The sequence below is a fragment of the Rhinopithecus bieti genome, unplaced genomic scaffold (genome assembly GCF_001698545.2).
Source record: "Rhinopithecus bieti isolate Rb0 unplaced genomic scaffold, ASM169854v2 scaffold_28846, whole genome shotgun sequence".
Lineage (NCBI taxonomy): Eukaryota > Metazoa > Chordata > Mammalia > Primates > Cercopithecidae > Rhinopithecus > Rhinopithecus bieti.
The window spans coordinates 131,290-147,037 of NW_016813231.1; positions in this window are offsets into that span (position 1 = coordinate 131,290).

The window sequence follows — 15,748 nt, forward strand, 5'->3', positions numbered from 1 at the left end:
AAAAAAAAAAAAAAAAAAAAAAAATCCTATAGTTTCCTTTTATCCTCTCTCTCTCTTTTACCTGTGAAGTATCAGGCCAAAAGCTGTGGAGGTTGTGATTTGTCTTCTCAGGCTGGTTGCTACATAGATGATGGTCAGAGTTCTGTTTTCATATGTGGCCTTGCCATTGTTTGCTTTGATATCAATCTCTCACATTGCTTACATTATTTTTCTCCTGGTAAATCATAATGCAATTAATGAAATACATTCTCTGACTTTTGTAACATATAAATATTTTGGGAAATGTTACATTATATAAATTATTTCTTAACTAGAAAGATTATCATCACTTATGAATAAATAAATCATTCTATAAATTGAGGTCTCATGAGTTCAGTCCTGAGACCCATTTTTAAATTAATTTTTTGTTTTTTATTTTTGTGGGTACATATTAAGTGTATATATTTTGGGGTTACATGAAATATTTTATACAGGCATGCAATGTGTAACAATGACATCATAAATGCAGTATCTATCACCTCAAGCATTTATCCTTTGTGTTATAAGCAATCAAATTATGCTCTCAATTATTTTAAAATGTATGATAAAATTATTTTTACTGTAATCACCCTGCTGTTCTAGCAAATACTAAGTCTTATACATTCTTCCTACTTTTTGTACCCACTAACCATCCTCATTTCCCTCTACGCATCCCCGGCTACTCTTCCCAGCCTCTAGTAACCATCCTTCTGCTCCCTATGTCCATGAGTTCAATTGTTTTAATTTTTAGCTCCCACAGATAAGTGAAAGTGATATCTGTTTTTCCATGCCTGGCTTATTTCACTTAATATAAAGACATCCGGTTCCATCTATGTTGTGGCAAATGACAGGATCCTCATTTGTTTTTATGACTGAATAGTAGTACTCCATTGTGTATATGTACTGCATTTTCTTTACCCACTCATCTGTTGATGGACATTTGGGTTGCTTCCAAATATTGGCTATTGTGTATACTACTGCAATAAACATAGGAGTGCAGATATCCCTTTGATATACTGATTTCCTTTTTTTTTTTTTTTTTTTTTTTTTTTTTTTTTTTTTTTTTTGAGATGGAGTCTCGCTCTGTCACCAGGCTAGAGTGCAGTGGCGTGATCTTCACTCACTGCAACCTCTGCCTCCTGGGTTCAAGTGATTCTCCTGCCTCAGCCTCCCGAATAGCTGGGACTACAGGCATGCGCCACCACACCCAGCTAATTTTTGTATTTTTAGTAGAGACGAGGTTTCATCATGTTGGCCAGGATGATCTCAATCTCTTGACCTCATGATCTGCCTGCCTTGGCCTCCCAAAGTGCTGGAATTACAGGCGTGAGCCACTGCACCTGGTCTACTGATTTCCTTTCTTTGTGGTATATACCCAGCAGTGGAATTGCTGGATCATATGGTAGCTCTATTTTTAGCTTTTCAGGAACTTCCAAAGTGTTCCCCATATTGGTTGTACTAATTTACGTTCCCACCAACGGTGTTTGAGGGTTCTCTTTTCTCCACATCTTTGCGAGCATTTCTCATTGCCTGTCATTTTGTATACAATCCATTTTAATTGGCATGATTTTTGATGTAGCCACTTATAGCAATAAACTTCTCTCTTAATACTACTTTCACTATATCCCACAGGTTTTGGTATGTTGTGTTTCCATGATCATTTCAAGAATTTCTTCAATTTTCTTCTTAATTTCTTAATTGACCTTCAGGAACATACTGTTTAATTCAGCAACATACTGTTTACCTTCAGGAACATACTGTTTAATTTCCATGTGTTTGTATAGTGTCCAAAATTCCTCTTGGTATTGATTTCTAGCTTTTTCAGAAAACTAAAAATCTTATGGTCAGAGATAATGCTTGATATTATTTCAACATTTTTGATGTTTTAAGACTTGTGAGCTAACATATCATCAGTCCCTGAGAATTATCCATGTGCTGAGGAAAAGAAGGTATATTTTGCAACCAACTGATGAAATATTCTTTGAGTATCTATTAAATTTATTTAATCTATAGTGCAGATTAAATCTGATGTTTCTTTGTTGATTTTCTGTCTGGAAGATCTGTCCAATGCTGAAAATGCAAACTTAAAGTCTCCAGTTATTATTACATCAGGGTCTATCTCTTTCTATAGTATTAATATTTGCTTTATATATCTAGGTGCTCCTGTGTTGGGGGGTCCATATATATTTATAATAGTTACATCTTCTTGACCAGGTGCTGTGGCTCACGCCTGTAATCTCAGCACTCTGGGAGGCCGAGGTGGGCGGATCACGAGGTCAGGAGATTGAGATCATCCTGGCTAACACGGTGAAACCCCAGCTCTACTAAAAATACAAAAAATTAGCCAGGCGTGGTGGCAGGTGCCTGTAGTCCTAGCTACTTGGGAGGCTGAGGCAGGAGAATGGCGTGAACCCAGGAGGCAGACCTTGCAGTGAACCAAGATCGCACCACTGCACTCCAGCCTGGGACACAGCAAGACTCTGTCTCAAAAAAAAAAAAAAAAAAAAGTTACAGCTTCTTGATGAATTGACCCCTTTATCATTATATAATGACTTTCCTTGTCTTTTCTTAGTTTTTGTCTTAAAATTTCTTTTGTCTAAGTATAGTAACTTCTCCTTTTGTTTTACATTGGCATAGAATATGTTTTCCATTTCTTTATTTTCAGTCTATGTATGTTTTTATAGGTGAAGTGTGTTTCTTGTAGGCAACATATTATTAGGTCTTATTTTTTAACCATTCAGCTACTACATGTCCTTTTATTGGAGAGTTTTGTCCATTTACATTTAATGTTATTGTTGATAGGTAAGGTCCTACTCCTGCCATTTTGTTATCTGTTTTCTGGTGTTTTTGTGGTCTTTTCTTCCTTGTTTGTTACTATCCTGTCTTCCTTTTAGCAAAGATTATTTTCTCTGGTGGTATTATTTAATTCTTGCTTTTTATTTTTTGTGTATTCATTGTATGTTTTTCTATTTGAGGTTACCATGAGGCTTGCAAATATTATTTTATAATCCACTATTTTAGACTGATAAAACTTAACACTGTTTGCATAAACAAATTAAAAGCAAAAAGAAAACCAATACAAACTCTACGCTTTAACTTGTCTGCCCACTTTTTAGCTTTTCATTTTTTCAATTTATATATCATTGTACTGTCTATGTCTTGAAAATTGTTGTGGTTACTATTTTTGATCAGTTCATCATTTAGTCTTTCTACTTAAGATGACAGTAGCTTATATCCACACTTGCAGTGTTATAATATTCCGTGTTTTTCTGTATACTTACTATTGCCAGTTAAGTTTTGTACCTTCTGATGATGTGTTATTGTTTATGAATGTCCTTTTCTTTCTGACTGAAATACTTCCTTTAGCATTTCTTGTAGGACAGGTTTGGTATGGTGAAATCCTTCAGCTTTTGTTTGTCTGGGAAAGTTTTCATTTCTCCTTCATGTTTGAAGAATATTTTCATGAGATATACTATTCTAGAGTAAAGGGTTTTTTTTTTTTTCCTTCAGCACTTAAATGTTCCACGCCATGGTCTTCTGGCCTTCCAGATTTCCACTAAAAAGTCTGCTGCCAGACATAGTGGAGTCCCAGTGTATTTTGTTTCTTTTCTCTTGCTGCTTTTAGGATCCTTTCTTTATCCTTAATCTTTGAAAGTGTGATTCTTTAATTCTTTGAGACAGTTTTCTCTGGGTTAAATCTGCTTGGTGTTCTAGAACCTTCTCTTACTTGAATATTGATAGTTTTCTCTAGGTTGGGAAGTTCTCTGATATTATCCATTTGAATAGACTTTCTACCCCTATCTCTTTCTTGACCTCCTATTTAAGGTCAATAACTCTTAGATTTGCCCTTTTGAGGCTATTTTCTAGATCCCATAGACACGCTTCATTCCTTCATCCTTTTCTCTTTTGTCTTCTCTGAGTGTATATTTTCAAATAATTTGTCTTTAAGCTCACTTATTCTGTCTTCTGCCTGATCAATTCTGCTATCTGACTCTGATGCATTCTTCAGTATGCCAATTGTATTTTTCAACTCCAGAATTTCTACCTGACCCTTTTCAATTATTAAAATCTCTTTGTTAAACTTATCTAATATGATTCTGAATTCTTTCTCTGCATTATCTTGAATTTCTTTGAATTTCCTCAAAATAGCAATTTTGAATTGTCTGTCTAAAAGGTCACATATCTCTGTTTCTCTGGTATTGGTTCCTGGTCCCTTATTTAGTTCATTTGGTGAGTTCATGTTTTCCTGGATGGTCTTGACACATGCTGAAGCTTATTAGTGTCTGGGCATTGAAAAGTTAAATATTTATTGTAGTCGTCGCAGTCTGGGTTTGTTTGCACCCATTCTTCTTGGGAAGCCTTTCCAGATATTTGGAAAAACTTAGGTGTTGTGCTCTAAGCTATATCTGTAATAGGGTATATCCTGATCCCAGCAATGCTGTAGTTCTTACATACACATAGAGTTATCACCTTGGTGGTCTTGGATAAGTTCTGGAAGATATCAATAAATTACTAGGGAGAGACTCTTTTTCTCTTCCCTTGCTTTTTCCCAAAGAGAGTCAGTCAGTCTCTCTCTCTCTCTTTCCTGAGCCACCTGGGGCTGGGAGTGGGACAACAAAGCAACCATGTGACCACCAACACTGAGCTGTGCTGTTTCAAACCTGAAGCCAGTATAGCATTGGGTCTTGCTGTACTGGCCCCCTGAAACCACTACCTGGTTACTGCCTATGTTCACTCAAAGTCCTCATGGTCCACAATCAGCAGGTGGTGGAGCCAGACAGCCTTGTGTCCTTCCCTTCAAAGCAGCAAGTTCCCCCAGACCCTGAGCAGGACCAGAGATGTTTTCAAGAAGCTAAAGACTAGAGTCAAAAACCTCAAAAGTCTACCTGGTGCTCTCCACTACTGTGGCTAAGCTGGGAATCAAGCCACAAGACACAGTCATTCCTACTCTTCCTTCCCTTTCCATAGGCAGAGGAGCTTCACCCAATGACTGCCATCACCACGGGACCACAGGGAGCATTGCCAGTCTAGCTCCAATGTTCCCTTAAGGCCCAAGCACTCTTTAGTCAACTTGTGGTAAATGCTACCTCACCTGGGGCCTCTGGTCCAGGGAAGGTCCAGAAATGCCATCCAAGAGCCAAGGCCTGGAATCAGGGATCCCAAGAACTTGCTTGATGTTCTACCCCAATTTGGCCAAGCTAGTACCTGTGGTGCAAGATAAAGTCCCTTTTACTTTTCCCTCTGTTTTTCTCAAGTAGAAAGAGTCTTTCACCATAGCCACTGAGAGATGAAGCCAGCTGGGCTTCTGGGTCAGGTGGGGACTTGGAGAACTTTTCTGCCTAGCTAAAGGATTGTAAACACACCAATCAGCACTCTGTGTCTAGTTACAGGTTTGTAAAAGCACCAATCAGCACTCTGTAAAAATGCATCAATCAGCGTTCTGTGTCTACCTAAAGGTTTGTAAGTGCACCAATCAGCACTCTGTAAAAATGGACCAATCAGCACTCTGTAAAATGGACCAATCAGCAGGGTGTGGGCAGGGCCAAATAAGGGAATAAAAGCTGGCCACTCGAGCCAGCAGCAGTAACCTGCTTGGGTCCCCTTCCACACGATGGAAGCTTTGTTTTTCCACTCTTCACAATAAATCTTGCTGCTGCTCACTCTTTGGGTCCACACTACCTTTTTGAGCTGTAACACTCACTGCAAAGGTCTGCAGCTTCACCCCTGAAGTCAGCGAGACCATGAACCCACTGGGAGCAACAAACAACTCCAAACGCACCACCTTTAAGGGCTGCAATACCACGAAGGTCTGCGGCTTCACTCCTGAAGTCAGCGAGAATGTGAACCCACTGGGAGGAACAACTGTGGACACGCCACCTTTAAGAGCTGTAACACTCACTGCACAGGTCTGCGGCTTCACTCCTGAAGTCAAGTGAGACCAAGAACCCATTAGAAGGAAGAAACTCCAGACACATCTGAACATCTGAAGAAACAAACTCTGGACACACCATCTTTAAGAACTATAACACTCACCGCGAGGGTCCATGGCTTCATTCTTGAAGTCAGTGAGACCAAGAACCCACCAAAAGGAACCAATTCTGGACACATTTAGGCAACCATGAAGGAACTATCACCTATCGTCAAGTGATGTGTACCATCAGACCCCTTTCACTTGCTATTCTGTCCTATTTTTCCTTAGAATTCGGGGGCTAAATACCAGCCACCTGTCGGCCAGTTAAAAGCAACTAGCGCAGCTGGCAGACTAAAGACATGGGTGTCTGGCTTTCTGGGAAAGGGCTCTGTAACAACCCCCAACTCTTCAGAGTTGGGACGTTGGTTTGCCTGGAACCAGCTTCTGCTTTTCCTGTTTCTGGGTTGAGCCAAGGGTCGACAGAGAGGAAAGCCATTCAGCTCTGGGGTCCCAACAATAAGTTGGTTGACCCTGTGTCCATGAGCAGAACTCTCAAAGTCACGTAGCCCAAGCAAGGCTCACCCATCTATGCTATCTATCCTGACCCTTGCCTCCTGGGTCCTAAAGCCTGTCAGACAAACTTCCTCTCACCTCTCTTCTCCAAGGCTAGTCCCGCGTCTAAAAACCACTCTCTGTCTCTGGTGCTTTTCTAGTTTCTCCTATAAGAATGATTTCCAGTATAAATGCCAGGACTCTATTCCCTTCTTTAGGCACCTGGCTCACCAATCAGAAAGATATAACTTTTGCCCAAAGCTCCATCATAGCAGGGACTATCTGGAATTTTAGGATCCCTCCTCAGACTAGCAGGCCTAACAAAAGCAATTCCTGAAGCTAGGATATGGGGAGCCTCAGAAATTGTATCCTTCCTATTCATATAAGTGAGGACAAAAGGCATCACTCTTTCAACTCTGGAGATTCCTTCCCTCCCTCAGGGTATGCCCCTCCACTTCATTTTTGGGGCATAACATCTTTATAGGACATGAGTAAAGTCCCAATACTAACAGGAGAATGGTTAGGACCCTCAACAGGTTTTCGAGAATGCGTCGATAAGGGGCACTAAATCCGATTTTTCTCGGTCCTCTTTGTGGTCTAGGAGGACAGGCAAGGGTGGAAGTTTTCGAGAACGTGTCAGTAAGGGCCACTACATCCAACCTTCCTCAGTTCTCCTTGTGGTGTAGGAGGAAAACTAGTGTTTCTGCTGCTGCATCGATGAGCGCAACTATTCCAATAAGCAGGGTCTAGGAACCGTTGCACGTTCTTGGGTAAGAGGTGTTTCTGCTGCTGCATTGGTGAGTGCAACTATTCCAATCAGCAGGGTCCAGGGACTGTTGCGGATTCTTGGGGGTGGTTTTGTCTTTCAGATGGGAAACACTCAGGCATCAACAGGCTCACCCTTGAAATGCATCCTAAACCATTGGGACCAATTTGACCTGCAAACCCTGAAAAAGAGGTGGCTCATTTTTTTCTGCACTATGGCTTGGCTCCAATATTCTCTCTCTGATGGTGAAAAATGGCCACCTGAGGGAAGTATAAATTACAATACTATCCTGCAGCTTGACCTTTCCTCTAAGAAGGAAGGCAAATGGAGTGAAATACCTTATATCCAACCTTTCTTTTCATTGAAGAGGAATACACAACTATGCAAAGCTTGCAATTTACATCCCACAGGAGGACCTCTCAGCATACCCCCATATCCTAGCCTCCCTATAGCTCCCCTTCCAATTAATGATAAGCCTCCTCTAATCTCCCCCACCCAGAAGGAAACAAGCAAAGAAATCTCCAAGGGACCACAAAAAACCCCAGGGTATTGGTTATGTCTCTTTCAAGCTGTAGGGTGAGGGGAGTTTGGCCCAACCCAGGTACATGTCCCCTTCTCCCTTTCCGATTTAAAGCAGATAATGATCCTGATAGCTACATAGATGTCCTACAGAGTCTAGGGCAAACCTTCTATTTCACTTGGAGAGATGTCATGCTATTGTCAGATCAAACCCTGGCCTTTAATGAAAAGAATGTGGCTTTACTTGCAACCCAAGAGTTTGGAGATACCTGGTATCTTAGTCAAGTAATTGACAGAATGCCAGCTGAAGAAAGGGACAAATTCCCTACTGGTCAGCAAGCCATCCCCAGTATGGATCCCTACTGGGACCTCGACTCACATCATGGGGACTGGAGTCGTAAACATCTGTTAACCTTTGTTCTAGAAGGACTAAGGAGAATTAGGAAAAAGCCCATGAATTATTCAATGATGTGTACCATAACTCAGGGAAAGGAAAAAAATCCTTCTGCCTTCCTCGAGCAGCTATGGGAGGCCTTAAGAAAACACACTCCACTGTCAACTGACTCACTCAAGGGCCAATTGATCCTAAAAGATAAGTTTATTACCCAATCAGCAGCAGATACCAGGAGAAAGCTCCAAAAGTGAGCCCTGGGCCCTGAACAGAATCTGGAGGCATTAATAAACCTGGCAACCTCCGTGTTCTGTAATTGAGACCAACCAAGAGGAACAGACCAAAAAGGAAAAGCAAGATCAGAGAAAGGCCACAGCCTTAGTCATGGCCCTTAGACAAACAAACGTTGGTGGTTCAAGGAGGACAGAAAATGGAGCAGGCCAATCACCCAGTAGGGCTTGTTACCAGTGTGGTTTGCAAGGACACCTTAAAAAAGATTGTCCAACAAGAAACAAGCTGCCCTCTCGCCCATGTCCTCTATGCCAAGGTAATTACTGGAAGGCACACTGCCCCAGAGGATAAAGGTTTTCTGGGCCAGAAGCCCCCCACAAGATGATTCAACAACAGGAATGAGGGTGCCTGGGGCAAGTGCCAGCTCATGTCATCACCCTCACTGAGCCCCGGGTACATTTAACCATTGAGGGCCAGGAAATTTATTTCCTTCTGGACACTGGTGCGGCTTTCTCAGTGGTAATCGCCTGTCCTGGACAGCTCTCCTCAAGGTCCATTACCATCCGAGGAATCCTGGGATGGCCTGTAACCAGGTATTTTTCCCACCTCCTCAATTGTAATTGGGAGACTTTGCTCTTTTTACGTGCCTTTCTTGTTATGCCTGAAAGTTCCACACCCTTATCAGGGAGGGATATATTAGCCAAAGCTGGAGCTATTATCTACATGAATATGGGGAATGAGTTACCCATTTGTTGTCCACTACCTGAGGAGGGAATCAACCCTGAAGTCTGGGCATCGGAAGGAACAAACTCAACCTCCAGCCTTAAGCCTTCCCACAGGACAAAATTTTTCTTTATACGCCACAGAGAGAGCAGGGAGAGCTCTTGGAGCCCTTACTCAGACTCGTGGGACAACCCCACAACCAGTGGCATACCTAAGTAAGGAAACTGATGTAGTAGCAAAAGACTGTCCTCACTGTTTAAGGTTGGTTGTGATGGTGGTCATCTTAGTGTCAGAGGCTATCAAAATAATACAAGAAAAGGATCTCACTGTCTGGACTACTCATGATGTAAATGGCATACTAGGTGCCAAAGGAAGTTTATGGCTATCAGACAACCGCCTACTTAGATACCAGGCACTACTCCTTGAGGGACCGGTGCTTCAAATACATACATGCGTGGCCCTCAACCCTGCCACTTTTCTTCCAGAGGATGGGGAACCAATCGAGCATGACTGCCAACAAATTATAGTCCAGACTCTTGCTGCCTGAAATGATCTCTTAGAAGTCCCCTTAGCTGATCCTGACCTTAACCTATATACCGATGGAAGTTCATTTGTGGAGAATGGGATAAAATGGCAGGTTATGCCATAGTTAGTGATGTAACCATACTTGAAAGTAAGCATCATTCCCCAGGGACCAGCGCCCAGTTAGCAGAACTGGTGGCACTTACCCGAGCCTTAGAACTGGGAAAGGGAAAAAGAATAAACGTGTATACAGATAACAAGTATGCTTATGTAATCCTACATGCCCATGCTGCAATACGGAAAGAAAGGGAGTTCCTAACCTCTGGGAGAACCCCCATTAAATACCACAAGGAAATTATGGAGTTATTGCACGCAGTGCAAAAACCCAAGGAGGTGGCAGCCTCACACTGCCAAAGCCATCAGAAAGGTGAAGGAGAAAAGGTGAAAGGAAACTGTCAGGCAGATGCTGAAGTCAAAATTGCTGCCAGGTGGAACCTCCCATTAGAAATACCTATGGAAGGACCCTTGGTATGGAACNGCCTGAAATGATCTCTTAGAAGTCCCCTTAGCTGATCCTGACCTTAACCTATATACCGATGGAAGTTCATTTGTGGAGAATGGGATAAAATGGCAGGTTATGCCATAGTTAGTGATGTAACCATACTTGAAAGTAAGCATCATTCCCCAGGGACCAGCGCCCAGTTAGCAGAACTGGTGGCACTTACCCGAGCCTTAGAACTGGGAAAGGGAAAAGAATAAACGTGTATACAGATAACAAGTATGCTTATGTAATCCTACATGCCCATGCTGCAATACGGAAAGAAAGGGAGTTCCTAACCTCTGGGAGAACCCCATTAAATACCACAAGGAAATTATGGAGTTATTGCACGCAGTGCAAAACCCAAGGAGGTGGCAGCCTCACACTGCCAAAGCCATCAGAAAGGTGAAGGAGAAAAGGTGAAAGGAAACTGTCAGGCAGATGCTGAAGTCAAAATTGCTGCCAGGTGGAACCTCCCATTAGAAATACCTATGGAAGGACCCTTGGTATGGAACAACCCCCTCCAAGAGATTAAGCCCCAGTATTCCTCAACTGAAACAGAATGGGGACTTTTGCAGGGGCAAAGTTTTCTCCCTTCGGTGTGGTTAACAACAGAAGAAGGAAAGGTACTTATACCCGAAGCCAGCCAGTGGAAAGTACTTAAAACCCTCCACCAAACTTTTCATATGGGTATTGAAAGCACTCATCAAATGGTCAAATCCCTATTTAGAGGGCCAAATCTCCCCTGGACCATCTAACAGGTAGTCAAAGCCTATGAGGTGTGTCAAAGAAATAATCCCCTGGTCCATTGGAAGGCCCCTTTGGGGGAACAAAGAATAGGTCACTATCCTGGAGAGGACTGGCAGTTAGACTTCACCCACATGCCTAAGTCAAAGGGATTTCAATACTTGTTGGTCTGTGTTGATACCTTTACAAATTGGATGGAAGCTTTCCCCTGCAAAATAGAGAAGGCTCAGGAAGTGATTAAAGTCCTAATTCATGAAACAATTCCTAGATTTGGGTTTCCCCAAAGCTTATAGAGCGACAATGATCCAGCTTTTATATAGCGACAATGATCTGGCTTTTAAAGCCACGATAACTCAGGGAATTTCCAGGGCGCTAGGGATACAATATCACCTTCACTGCACCTGGAGGCCACAATCCTCAGGGAAGGTTGAGAAGGCAAATGAAACACTCAAGAGGCACTTAAGGAAACTAACAAAAGAAACTCACCTCCCACGGCCTACTCTTTTGCCCACGGCCTTGTTGAGAATCCGAAATTCTCACAAAATGGGGCTCAGTCCATATGAAATGTTGTATGGATGACCTTTTCTCACAAATGACCTCCTACTTGATCAGGAAACGGCCAACTTGGTCAAAGATATAACTTCTTTGGCAAAATATCAACAAAACCTTAAAACCTACCTGAAGAATGTCACAGAGAAAAGGGAACAGACTTGTTTCAACCAGGATGTCTAGTGTTGGTCAAATCTCTCCCCTCAACCTCCCGATCTATGGACTCTTTGTGGAAAAGACCATACTCGGTAATCCTCTCTACTCCCACTGCAGTTAAGGTGGCAGGAGTGGAATCCTGGATTCACCACACCTGAGTTATCGTGGCTTTAAGTGAAAACCTACATAATCTTTATCTTTAATACCTCTCCTTGCCCCTTTAATGGAATCATTTTACTATTTCATCATATTATTAAGTAGCATACTAACCATACTCCTTGCGATAGGACTATATACTGCAGCTCAAACCAGGATGAAAATCCTAATCACATCAACCTTCCTTCTATCTTTTTTCCTTCTGACAGCAATTTACTCCTAGCTTTAACTCAGACTGGATAAGATGATCTCGTCTTCCAGAGCACCCTCTTTACCTTCCTATTTACTCTTTGTCTATCTATCCCTTCTGCTTCCTTGGATACGTCATACAATCACCCCTCCCCTTCCACTAGCTCCTAATTACCTCTATAAGACTCTCAACTTAACCCACTCTCTGTCAAACCAGTCCAATCCTTCCCTGGCAAATGACTGCTGGCTTTGTATCTCTCTATCAAATTCTGCTTACGTTGCCACTCCCATTCCCACAAAAAAATTGGGTTCTTTACCAACTTAACCTATCACCCTTGTTATGAAGGAAAAGATGTTCTCTGACTTCTAAATATGCAATCATTAGCCGACTTCCCCATCTCTGATAGGACCAAGAATACCCTAACAGGATGTGCAATCCAACTTCTATGTTCTTACATTTCCAACCTCACCTATCACACAAGCAATGAAAAGCCCACATACGGCCCTGTAACTATGAATACCATCTTAAATTTCCAAGCCCCTTTATGCATCCAATGCAACCTGTTATCAGGCCTGCCCCTGGGGTACCTACTACCCCATCAATGTAATCACACCCTACAACTGCAAGCCCAAACTGATCGTAGTAACTTCCGAGTCACCCAAACAGCTCCATTCAGATAGCTTGTCCACTTCTCAGGGCCCCCCAGAATCATCACCTCCTCCCTACTTAACAAACAGTCCAGGTCTTGTAATGGCAAACATACTCCCTGCATGACCATTCACCCCTGGACTCCCTGCAGTAGCGCCCTCCCGCCCCCGCTCCCCCACTAGTGAATGCCTTCTCATCCCCTCTTTCAATCACTCTCTCAAATGGTTGCTAGTAGATACAAAACGTTTTCTTCTCCAATGGGAAAACAGAACACAGGGAGCCACACAGTTTGCTCCCAACACCCCTTTCCAACCACTCGCCGGAGCTACCTTGGCAAGTACTCTATGAGTATGCGAAAATGAAAACAACAAACTCACACACCTTTTTGACATACACAACCACTTCTGTCTACTCAGCCAAGGTATATCTCTTATGTGGAATTTCGACCTATATCTGTCTCCCCACTAATTGGACAGGCACCTGCACCTTAGTCTTTCTAAGTCCCAACATTAACATTGCCCCAGGAAATCAGACCATATCAGTACCCCTCAAAGCACAAGTCCATCAGTGCAGAGCCATACAACTAATATCCCTACTTATAGGGTTAGGAATGGCTACTGCTACAGGAACCAGAATAGCCAGTTTATCTACTTCATTATCCTACTACCACACACTCGCAAAGGATTTCTCAGATAGTTTGCAAGAAATAAAAAAATCTATCCTTACTCTACAATCCCAAATAGACTCTTTGGCAGCAGTGACTCTCCAAAATTGCTGAGGCCTAGACCTCCTCACTGCTGAGAAAGGATGACTCTGCACCTTCTTAGGGGAAGAGTGTTGTTTTTACACTAACCAGTCAGGGATAGTACAAGATGCCACCCAGCATTTACAAGATAAGGCTTCTGAAATCAGACAAAGCCTTTCAAACTCTTATACTAACCTCTGGAGTTGGGCAACATGGCTTCCCCCTTTCTAGGTCCTGTGGCAGCCATCTTGCTGTTACTTGCCTTTGGGCTCTGTATTTTTAACCTCCTTGTCAAATTTGTTTCCTCTGGGATTGAGGCCATCAAGCAACAGATGGTCTTACAAACGGAACCGCAAATGAGCTCAACTAACAACTTCTACCAAGGACCCCTGGACTGACCTGCTGGCCCTTTCACTGGCCAAGGGAGTTCCCCTCTGGAGAATACTACAACTGCAGGACCCCTTCTTCACCCCTATCCAGCAGGAAGTAGCTAGAACGGTCATCACCCAAGTCCCAATAGCAGTTGGGTGTCCTGTTTAGAGGGAGGATTGAGAGGTGAAGCTGGCTGGGATTCTGGGTTGGGTGGGAACTTGGAGAACTTTTCTGTCTAGCTAAAGGATTGCAAACACACCAATCAGAGCTCTGTGTCTAGCTAAACGTTTGTAAATGCACCAATCAGCACTCTGTAAAAATGCACCAATCAGTGCTCTGTGTCTATCTAAAGTTTTGTAAACGCACCAACCAGCACTCTGTAAAAACGGACCAATCAGCACTCTGTAAAATGGACCAATCAGTGCTCTGTAAAATGGACCAATCAACAGGACATGAGTGGGGCCAAATAAGGGAATAAAAGCTGGCCATCCAAGCCAGCAGCGCAACCCACTGGGGTCCCCTTCCATGTGGTGAGAGGTTTGTTCTTTCACTCTTCTCAATAAATTTTGCTGCTGCTCACTCTTTGGGTCTGTACAACCTTTATGAGTTGTAACACTCACTGCAAAGGTCTGCGGCTTCACTCCTGAAGTCAGCGAGACCATGAACTCACCGGCAGGAACAAACAACTCCGGATGTGACACCTTTAAGAGCTGTAACACTCACTGCAAAGGTCTTTGACTTCACTCCTGAAGTCAAGTGAGACCATGAACCCACCAGAAGGAATAAACTCCAGGCACATCTGAACATCCGAAGGAACAAAATCCAGACATACCATCTTTAAAAACTGTAACACTCACTGCGAGGGTCCATGGCTTCATTCTTGAAGTCAGCGAGACCAAGAACCCACTGGAAGGAACCAATACCAGACACACCACCACAGCTGAGAATGTGCTGGGTCCAACCTAAAGCCAGCACACCTAAGAGTCTCATCCAAGGCTCATGACATACCACTTGGGTATGGCTGCTGGTTATTCATGGCCCCGTGGTTCTTTAGTCAGCAGGTGATGCATTCTGCCAAGACTTGGTTCTTCACTTCAAAGCAGCAGGTTCCCTTCTGGCCCAGGGTGCATCTAGAAATGCTATTTGTGAGCTAGGGCCTGGAATGGGGCCTAGAGACACTGGCTCTTGCCGTCTCTTACTGTGGTTGAGCTGGTATCCAAGATGCAAAACAAAGTCCTCTTTACTCTTTCCTCTCCTCTCCTCAAACAGAAGAAAGGGGTATCTTTTTGAGGTACCAGCTGTGCAGCCTGGGGCTTGGTGAGGGATGACACAAGCACTCCTTTAGCTGACCTGGCTGGTGTCTCAGTAAGTCACTGGCTCTGAGACCAGCTCAGCACTAGAACCTGCAGTCCTTGTGGCCTAGACTGCCTTTCAAGTTTATTTCGAGCCTGAGAGCACTTCAGCCCATGGTGCCAAGGCTTGCTGCAACTCTACTTCCAACCAGTGGAATGGGTGATTCCTCGCTCTCTAGGGCTAGTCTAAATGCTCCCTTCATGGGCAGACATCAGCTGAGGTCAGCCCAGCTTTGCCTTCCACTGTGACAGCACAGCACACACTGGGTTCTAGGCAAAGTCTCACTGCCAAGAGCACCTTGGTCATGGAGACCCCAACCCAGTGGCACTAGAGGAATAAAGACACAGACACAGAAATAGAGTGCAGAGTGGGATCAAGGGGCTAACAGCCTTCAGAGCTGTCAGCCTCGAACAGAGTTTGACCCACCTATTTATTGACAGTAAGGCGTGACAAACATCGTTTCTGCACTTTATAGATTTACTGAAAGTATTCTTATGGAGAACAAAAGGACAGGTTCTGGCTTGTTATCTGCAGCAGGAACATGTCCTTAAGACACAGATCGCGGCCGGGCGCGGTGGCTCAAGCCTGTAATCCCAGCACTTTGGGAGGCCGAGACGGGCGGATCACGAGGTCAGGAGATCGAGACCATCCTGGCTAATAC